General features: G+C 36.1%; 1 protein-coding gene across 1 annotated transcript in view; it reads left to right on the top strand.

Moving 5' to 3' along the window:
* Positions 1-2113: 2113 nt before the first annotated feature.
* The window catches only part of LOC150085022 (tRNA (32-2'-O)-methyltransferase regulator THADA-like), a 177228-nt gene continuing 169866 nt past the window's right edge, over positions 2114-9475 (top strand). Inside the window, exon 1 of the mRNA XM_090376437.1 lies at positions 2114-2212. The gene's annotated coding sequence lies outside the window, so the exon portion shown is untranslated. The remainder of the gene's footprint in view (positions 2213-9475) is intronic.

The following is a 9475-nucleotide window of genomic DNA, read 5'->3' as shown; positions in this document are numbered from 1 at the left end:
ACTGAATTACAAAGATAATTTATTGGCCAAATTATTACTAAAGAAGGCAATGAAGCAGTCATGGAAAGTAAAAGCAAAATATAAAACTCTTGTTTGTTTAATACCATATACAGGATATTTAGAGGTAAGTTGGCTTGTGTGCTGCTTTGTTTGCATATAATTTACCTATAATCTCTTAATTCCCTATGGATTTACTTATAATATGATTTTTATTGTTCCTTTTATAGATATTTTTGTTTTATTTTAGCAATTGTTATAACTTTGTTTTAGCAAACATGTTATAACTTCAATATTTATTTTACACTGGAGATTGGAGGAATTCTTAAAGGTTTATTTAGTTGGGTTTGTAGTTAGTTTATCTCAGATGGTGGGAGTAGGGATTTCTTCCATGACTTGGTCTGGGTTTTTTCAGTCTGCAAATCATCCCATGAACACACACTTGTACAGACATAATAGTCTGAGTAGTCAATTCCCAAAATTCCCAGGAACGAGAACAAAACTCTGCCTAACGCCTGAATGCGAGTGACTTTATCGTATGCCACACTATCACTCTTCAAAATCATCATCTATCTATGGAGGTGGACCTGTTTAGCTTTGGGTTACGTCCAGTGGTAGTGTTAGTTCTTGGATCCAGACGATGCCACTATCTGCCTCAGCTGTCACTTCAACCTTGGGGGAGGTAGGTCTACTGAAGCAACTTTTGTGATGGTTTTTTTTATTACTATACTTATTATTATTGTAATTTATTACTAGTATTATTATTATTATACCAGTCTCCCAGCAGGATGGAGATGCGTTTTCTTCCACCAAAAGGAGGACTTGAACCTGGGTACATTAGGCTAGTAGTCCAATGTTGTAACCTCTGGGCCATTGTGCCCCTTTTATTATTATTATTAATAATAATAATAATAAGAAGAAGAAGAGTAATTAACACCAGGAACTATAGAAAATGCATCGCAAAAGAGCCCAGAGTGCCAGATGACACATGTCGATTATGTCATTTGGCTTCAGAAACAATCTAACATATCACCACAGGATGTAACGTGATCACCCAGACAGAGTACACTCGTAGACATGACCAGATAGCTTCTGATGTATTATCCTGGCTATCTGGTCATGTCTACGAGTGTACTCTGTACGAACACCAGGCTATACTAGAGATCCCAACCCACAGGCTATACTAGGACCACACCATAATAACGGACAAGACAATCTATCCCTCACAACAGACTAGACATAACCATTGTCAATTTTTTTTTTTTTTGTAGTTGTTGGTGCATCGGCATCTGTGGCCATAATGCACCTCCCAAGGTTTTTGCAGTACTTTGATCCAAGCCCGAGGCAGGATTCGAACCCGTGACCTTAGGGTTGCCAGGCAGGTACTTTACCCACCCGGCTAGCCCAGTCAGCACCATTGTCAATGAGAAGGAAAAGGCTACCTGTCTGATTGACATAACAGTGCCCAACGCTGGCAACTTCCAGAAAACCCATGAGGTAGCAGTTCTCAAGCTGTGCATCGCAACGCCCTGGGAAGGTGGCATAATTTACCAGGGGTGTCATGGATGACGTAATAGTTTATGTAAGATTTCCATGGCAAATATTAAAAATGTATTAAGAATGATTTTTTATTATTAGATATCTACTACTATTTGATCTGTATTATTAATGTAAATAATTATAGAAAATATTTTGGGTATTTTTGACAAAGAGAATGCATCGTCTTCCCTTTTCGTCATTATCTTTATATGAATTTTGGTGTTTAGTAAAACACAAATACCCGCAATGTAGCAATAAAGCTTTGCAAATACTAGTGCCATTTGCAAGTTATTACCTTTATGAAGTTGGATTTTTGGCATTGGCAGTCATTAAATCTAATTACAGATCAAAATTAAATGTTTAAAAAGAAATATGTGGCACCATTTTGAAAATGACGCCTATTAACTGTAAAATTATTTATTATATAAAGCTGAGAGTGAAAGTAAAGAATTGGTTAATATTTAGCATAAAATTTAGAAATTTCAATTTATGTAAATAAATTTATTTGTTGGGCATTTTTTATATAGTCATAAATGTTTGCTGACTCTTTTCCTTGTTTTTTATAGTTATTTATTAATAACAAGGAATCCTCAGTTGAAATCATAAACAACTTATCTGCTAATCACATTGTTTCACCAGCCACAGAAGTTTATAAAGCTATTATCAAAAATATACTGTGAGTATTTTTAATGTAATAAAATTACAAGTTTTTTTTGTTTTTTTTTAATATGCTAGCTCATAACCTGTCACAAAATGTCAGTCAAAAAACCTGTAGTTTATTTGAAAAACTGAAAATTTATTCTAGCTTGTATAAAAACATATCAATGTCATCACCCAAATTGGTTATACCCAGTGTAAATACAGGTTACAATGAATGTACAAGTCAGTCTTCCATTCACTATTTTTCTTAATGTTGTCCTATTTCCTGTTAGACCTTTAGCTCTAGTACTCTATCCTCTAATGCTTGCTTAACACTCTTGATCCACCTTCCTTTTGGTTTCTCCCCTAGGGGTATTACTCTGCATTTTTTTTTTTCGGAAATGTGTTTAGCTAATCTCCCTCCTCCATTCTTTCTGCATGTTCATATCATCTTAAATTTGCTTTACTTATCTTTAGCTGATACTTTTACCCCAAGTTTTTTTTTTTTTATTTCCTCATTTGTAGTATTCTCTTGCTATTGTTTTCCATCTATTATACTTCATTTATTTTTCTTAAGAAGTTTCATTTCTGAAGATTCTAATTTTTGATTAGTTTATTTATCCAGCTCTCAGTGCCATAAGTTAAAATAGGTTTAAAAACTAGCTAATCTTGGCTTTTGGGTTAATTACTCTTTTACTCCAAATGAATTTATTTAACTGACTTCCTACATTGCTTTTACTTATTATTTTGTTAATTTTTCATATCTAATCTTTTTTTTTTTTTCATTAAAGACTGTGTATTTAAGCACAGTCTTTACATAAAATTACTAACTTTTTCCAATCTTTGGTTATTCAGTTCACACTTTAAATTCATGTTTCCAGGTGGGCCATTGCCCCATGTTTGACTATTCAGTGTAGCCTACTTATGCAGAAAATATTGGAGAACTACTGGCTTGCAGCATATTAGCTTTAGGCTTGCAGAGCCATAAACTATGAAAAATTATAATACTTGATATTTTTCTTTATGTGTAAATTGAATAATGGATTTCACTGTAAAAACATAAAAAACTACATTGTGTGCAGGAAGTACCGTAAACTAGGTCATATTTTTGGGATGCATTTTCTTGTCTATGGAAGGATTATGATTTGAAAATCAATTTAAAAATAATTTAAGGACTAGTCTAGCAATTGTTTTATATTTAGTATTCTTCAATAGTAAAAAAAAGGCTTTATACCATTGCTCTCTATATGGAATTCCATATGAAGCATTACCTGTTCCTTGATAGTAGAAATTAGGCTTGCTAGATAATTTACATTTCTAATTATCTTTATCAAGATATCAATTTTTTCATATAATGTAATCTTAACATATAATATTTATATGTGCATTAAGGATTGGTTAAATAAAATTGATTTTTTTTTTTATACACGAAGATAACTATTATAATGCAAGAAAGATACCTGTAGTTTGCATCACGGATACAGATATGTATTCTTGATGCAGAGCTATCCATGATATCTTTTGTAATAGGAAATTTCAAGAATTTCTTATTACAAAAGATATTGGCGAGGAGAACGAAGGGGTGCTCTTATCAAGAATTGCTTCAGTTCTGCAAATTGCAACATTTGGAGACTAGGCACCTGCGCGGTGATTTGATTGAGGTACTTAAGACTTCAAGCACAATGGGATTCAAATTGAGGAAGGATGGAACTAGACAAACTATTGGAGGGAATGGCTAAGTGATGTGGGAAGTATGGTTTTTTTTTTTTTCTTTTATTTGGTTGATGCTGCATAAACTTGCGTTCTTACATCATATGCCACTACCAATGCTAGTATTTAGGCAGTCTTTAGATTTGTTTGAAGACACTTAACAAAGGCAATGTAATTTGCACTGATTAATAGATTCTCCAATTCCAATATACATTTTGCTGGAAGTTTGGTAGTAGTAGTAAAGTGGGCATGTGATGCAAGGAAGCAAGTGTATGAGCTTATGTACCATCAGCCAAAAAAAAAAAAAAACCAATTTAAAACATCCATTCCCTCTAAAAGTTTGTTCCAGCAATTAACCACCCACTGACTAAAGGAAAATTTTCACACATCTATTCTACAACTGTCATTCCTCAATTTGAATTTATGTCCCCTCAGGTTCGTTCTAAATTCAGTATGCTCAACCCATTCAAGGCCTTATACACTTCAATCAGAATCACCTCACCGGTGCCTAGACTCTAGGCACTGCAATTTGCAGAACTTAAGCCTTTCTCTGGTAAGAGGACCCCTTCATTCCCCTCAACAACGTTGTTGCCCTTCTCTTATACATGCTCAAGCAGCTCTACATTCTTCCTAAAATGAAGCCTCCAGACCTGTACGCAGTACTCAAGGCAATGCCTGACCATTGCCTTATACAAAGGGATAATCACCTCCTTTTCCCTATTAGCAAAATTCCTGTATATCATTGACAATACCCCCATGACCTGCTCTGACTGCACAACTACACCCAAGTCTTTCATTTTCTACCACCCGAAGTGTAGTTACCACACAGTTGGTACATTTCTCTGGGGTTACTTCTACTCATATGCAGTACTTTGCATTTGTCAATGTTAAACTTCAGTTGCCATTTCTCAGCCCATGTGCCCAAATTTTCTAGATCCTGTTGCAGTAGCACACTGCCATTACTGTCATTAACAACCCTGCCAACCTTTGTATCATCTGCAAACTTTGACATTGAGCCTGATATACCTTCATCAATATCATTGGTTTGGTTTTTGGTTTTTTTTTTTTTTTTTTAGGAGCATTAGCAACTAAGGCCATATTGCTCCGGGATATGCGGTGGTCATTCCCTGACCTTTCTGCATCCTCCGTATTTGGTGGTGACGGGCTCGAACCCCGGTCTAATCAAGAAGCGTATGCTACGCACTGCTGCTCCTTCCCACCTGGCTACAGAGGCGCCCCTCAATATCATTGATAAATATACAAAACAACAGTGGGCTCAACACCAAACTCTGTGGGACTCCACTATTAACATTAGTCTACGAAGAGCAGCTTCCATTGATTACCATTCTCTGTCTTATCCCACTCAACCATCCCTTTATCTATTGTAGCAAATTGCCATTAATACCACACTGCTCTATTTGTACCGTAATCTTCCATGTGCAACAGTGTCAAAAGCTTTCTTGAAATCTAAGTATATGATATCAAAATTATTTTTTGCATCTAGTTTCTTTGTCACCACATCATAGTATCTGGTGCTGGAGTTGAGCATATAACCATTAAAAAAGGGAAGGCAAATTTTTTTTATGTATTGAATTCGTTTAAAATAGCTCCAAAATTCATGGTAGTGAGTGATTTGAATCATTTTAAAATATATTCAAAATCAAAGCATACTAGCCTTTCTATACATTAATAATTTTTTTGTGCAATTTATTATTTCCTTTATAATTTAGCATCCTATTTGTCCATGAATTCTTACGTGGTAAGTATTCGTGGTAACCACTTGATGACTTCTTTTTTTTTTTTTTTTTCTTGCCAGTTCAATCTTTTCCTTTCATTTTTGTTGATATTATACTGCTGTGCCAACCAAAAAATATATAATAAATAATTAAATAAATAAAAGTAATAGTAATTAAAAAATAGTAAAATTAAAAAGAGAATAATAATGATTAGCAATAATAACAAAAGAATAAAATAAATAAATAATAAAATAAAATAAAAATAAAAAATAATAAAAATATAAAGGAAGAGATAAAAAAAAAAAAGTAGATACGACAATAGTTAATTGTATGCTTCCTACATCACATAGGTAACTATCTAGGTCACCATTGAAATTTTTCAACTGCCAACCTCAACTTGCTGTTTAAAGCAGAACAGTCAATTATCCAATATAAACAATTTGAAAATATGGAACCCTTTATAACAATAAAAATTTTGCCTTCATTCATTTTACTATCCACCTCTAAGAACCTTTTACACCTCAATTAGGCCTGTAGCCCACATAACTGGTCTTTCCTCATATTGTTTTCCTTTTACTACTGTCACCACGTAGTTGCCTGTCTTTGGACCCTTTCAAGAAGTTTTTTTTTTAATTTTTTTTGTAAATCTAAATTTTCAGATAAGATCTTCATACTTTGGCTTACAGTTGCCTTATACAGTTCGGATTATGACCTCCCTGTCTCGGCAGGCTATTGTTTGATAAAAACATCCATCACCATGGACTTTTCTGGTTGCCTGTTTATGTTACTTGGAATAGGATTAGCATTAGCATTAGTAGAGGCATATGATGCAACAAAGCAAGCTTATGCAGCATCAGCCAGAAAAAAAAAAATATATATTTACCCTATCAACTTCTACAACAAACGATGGAAGTCTGTTCCACCAACCAACCACCCGCTGGCTAAAGGCAAACTTCCGCACATCTATCCTACATCTGTCTTTTCTCAATTTGAATTTATGCCCTCTCAAATGATTATTCTAAGCAAGAGGAAGAATCCCATCTGCATTGAGCATGCTCAAACCATTCAAGGCTTTATACACCTCAATCAGATCACCTCGCAGGTGCCTAGTCTCCAGACACTGTAATTTGCAAAATTTAAGCCTTTCTTCGTAAGAGCAACCCTTTGTTCCATTCACTAATCTTGTTACCCTTCTCTGTACTCGTTCCAACAGCTCTACATCCTTTTTAAATTAGGCCTCCAGACCTGTATACAGTACTCAAGGTGTGGCCTGACCATTGCCTTATATAAGGGGATAATCACCTCCTTATCCCTGCTAGAAAAATTCCTGTATATCATTGACAAAACACTATGAGCTACTCCTGCAGACTGTCTGTACTGCTCAGAAAACTTCATATCTACCTGCACAATTATCGCCAGGTCCTTTTCGTTCTCTACCACTGTCAGGTAGTGCCAGGGAGTTGATACGTCATCACTCTTGGGTTGCTGCTTCTCATATGTACTACTTTACATTTGTCAATGTTAAACTTCATTTGCCACCTCTCAGCCCATCTACTCAACTTATCTAGATCCTGTTGAAGCAGCATACTGTCATTAGTGTCCTTAACAACCATGCCAACCTTCGTATCGTCTGCAAACTTGGACATTAAGCTTGATATACCATCATCAATATCATTTATAAATACAGAAAACAACAATGGGCCCAATACTGAACCCTGAGCAACTCCACTAATAACATTAGTCCACGATGAGCAGTGTCCATTGATTACCACTCTGTCTTCTCACACTCAACCATCCCTTTATCCATAGCAGCAATATGCCTCCAGTGCCACACTGCTCCAATTTGTGCAGCAGTCTTCCATGTGCAACAGTATCAAAAGCCTTTCTAAGATCCAAATATATGATATCAAAGTTATTCCCTGCATCCAGTTCCTTTATGACCACATCATAGTATCCAATCAAATTGGTCAGGCAAGACTTTACCTTAACAAAACCATGCTGTGTCCGAGCTATAACTGAAGTCTTGTCTAGATGATCCTGCAGTGCTTCTTTAACCAGTGCCTCCATTAATTTTCCTGGAACGGAAGTTAAACTAACAGGTCTATAATTACTTGTGTTGCCCTTTGATCCTCCTTTGTGAATTGTGGTCACATTTGCACATCTCCAGTCCATGGATACCTCCCCTGAGTCCAAAGAAGCTCTCATAATTATGGCTAAGAGTTTGCTTACTTCCTTTGCTGCCTCCTTTAATATAACTGGATAGATCTCGTCCACCCCGGGTGTGTTTTTTATGTTTATCTTCAACAATTTCTCGTCCACTTTCCTCTCAGTTATTACAACATCATCCTACTCACCTCTGGTTTTCCCCTCCCTGAATAACTCCTCATGGGTGAATGTAGATGCAAAATACTTAATTAGTTTGTTAGCCACCTGAGCAGGATCATCAACAGTTGAACCATCAATATCCAGTGGACCAATCTGATTCATCCCTTTCCTTCTAGAGTTTATATAGGTAAAGAACTCTTTGTTGTTTTTCTTTGCATCCTTTGCCAAGGATTTCTCATAATCTGCCTAATCTCCTTTGTGACTTGGTTACAGACCAGCTTATATCTATCATAGGTCTCCGTGTCACATGTCAATTTTTATGTATCTCATGCATTTCTCTTCTCTGTCACATGTCTAATTAGTTCATCTGACATCCATATAGGACTAAACCTTGAACAGTATTTCTTAGTTGGTATGTAAAGCCTAGTAGCTTCCAAGATAAATTCTTTGAATGCTTCCCATTTTGAATTTGCTATTGGTAACATCATCAGTTGGTCCTACCGTATAGAATTTAAATATTGTCTCAGACCACCGTAGTCACCTTTATGAAAGCAAAAACCCTTCCCTTGACCTTTGATGGTAGTTACCTCTTTGAGTAAATCCCACTTCAGCACACTGTGATCACTGCCACCTAGTGGTTCCTTTATCTGCAGATTCTTAATGCATGAAGAATCACTACTGATAATCAGATCAAGAGTATTACTCTCTCTAGTTGCCTCCTGAACATGCTGATGTAGAAAACAATCATCCAATAAATCCACAAAAGCCTTGCTAGTGTGTGAGTGACCAACCCACAAATTCCAGCCAATATCTGGGAAATTAAAATCCCCCATTATAAGACTCTGATTTACTGGCCCACTCTATTTCCCTGTACAGTTCCTTATTATACTCATGACAGTTATTGGGCCTATAACACACTCCTACTCTCAATTTTGATCTCCCAGTGCTTATTTCACGCCAAACTGACTGGACACTGCACTGTCCAGTGATGTCGACTGGCTTCACTTCCTTGGATTTTATGTGCTTCTTAACTAATAGTATAACCCCTCCTCTCTTCCTATCTTGTCTATCCTTCCTGTACACATTGTACTCCCCAAATTCCAGTTCTGCATTCCTTATATTTGTAACACCACATTTCTTATATCCCAACGATATCTGCCTTTGATGTCCTGAGCAATACCTCAAATTCATCAAATTTATTTACCAAACTCCTAGCATTGGTGTACATGCACCTGTTCCTATTCTTATCTACCTTAACACAACTCATGTGTTTACTTGCACCACAATGACTCCCAGCAGTCTCCGAATTACCCTGAATATTGTTTTCCAGGCTGCTGCTCATTCCAATAGAAGCAGTGCAAGAATCACTTTCACCTCTGCCAATGGCTACTGTTAATCTATTAGTCCTCGTACCCCCCCCCAGCTAGCAGTTTTCTGACCCACCTAACACTGCCTCGATAGCATCAGCAAATATTCTTGCACCATTTCTATTTAAGAAGGTTGTAGAGCTGCTGGAACGAGTACAGAGA

Source organism: Mastigoproctus giganteus, chromosome 6, assembly GCF_048544385.1.
Source record: "Mastigoproctus giganteus isolate SK-2022 chromosome 6, ASM4854438v1, whole genome shotgun sequence".
Lineage (NCBI taxonomy): Eukaryota > Metazoa > Arthropoda > Arachnida > Uropygi > Thelyphonidae > Mastigoproctus > Mastigoproctus giganteus.
The sequence above is the reverse complement of the archived record's forward strand: the minus strand, read 5'-3'. Positions and strand labels throughout refer to the sequence as shown.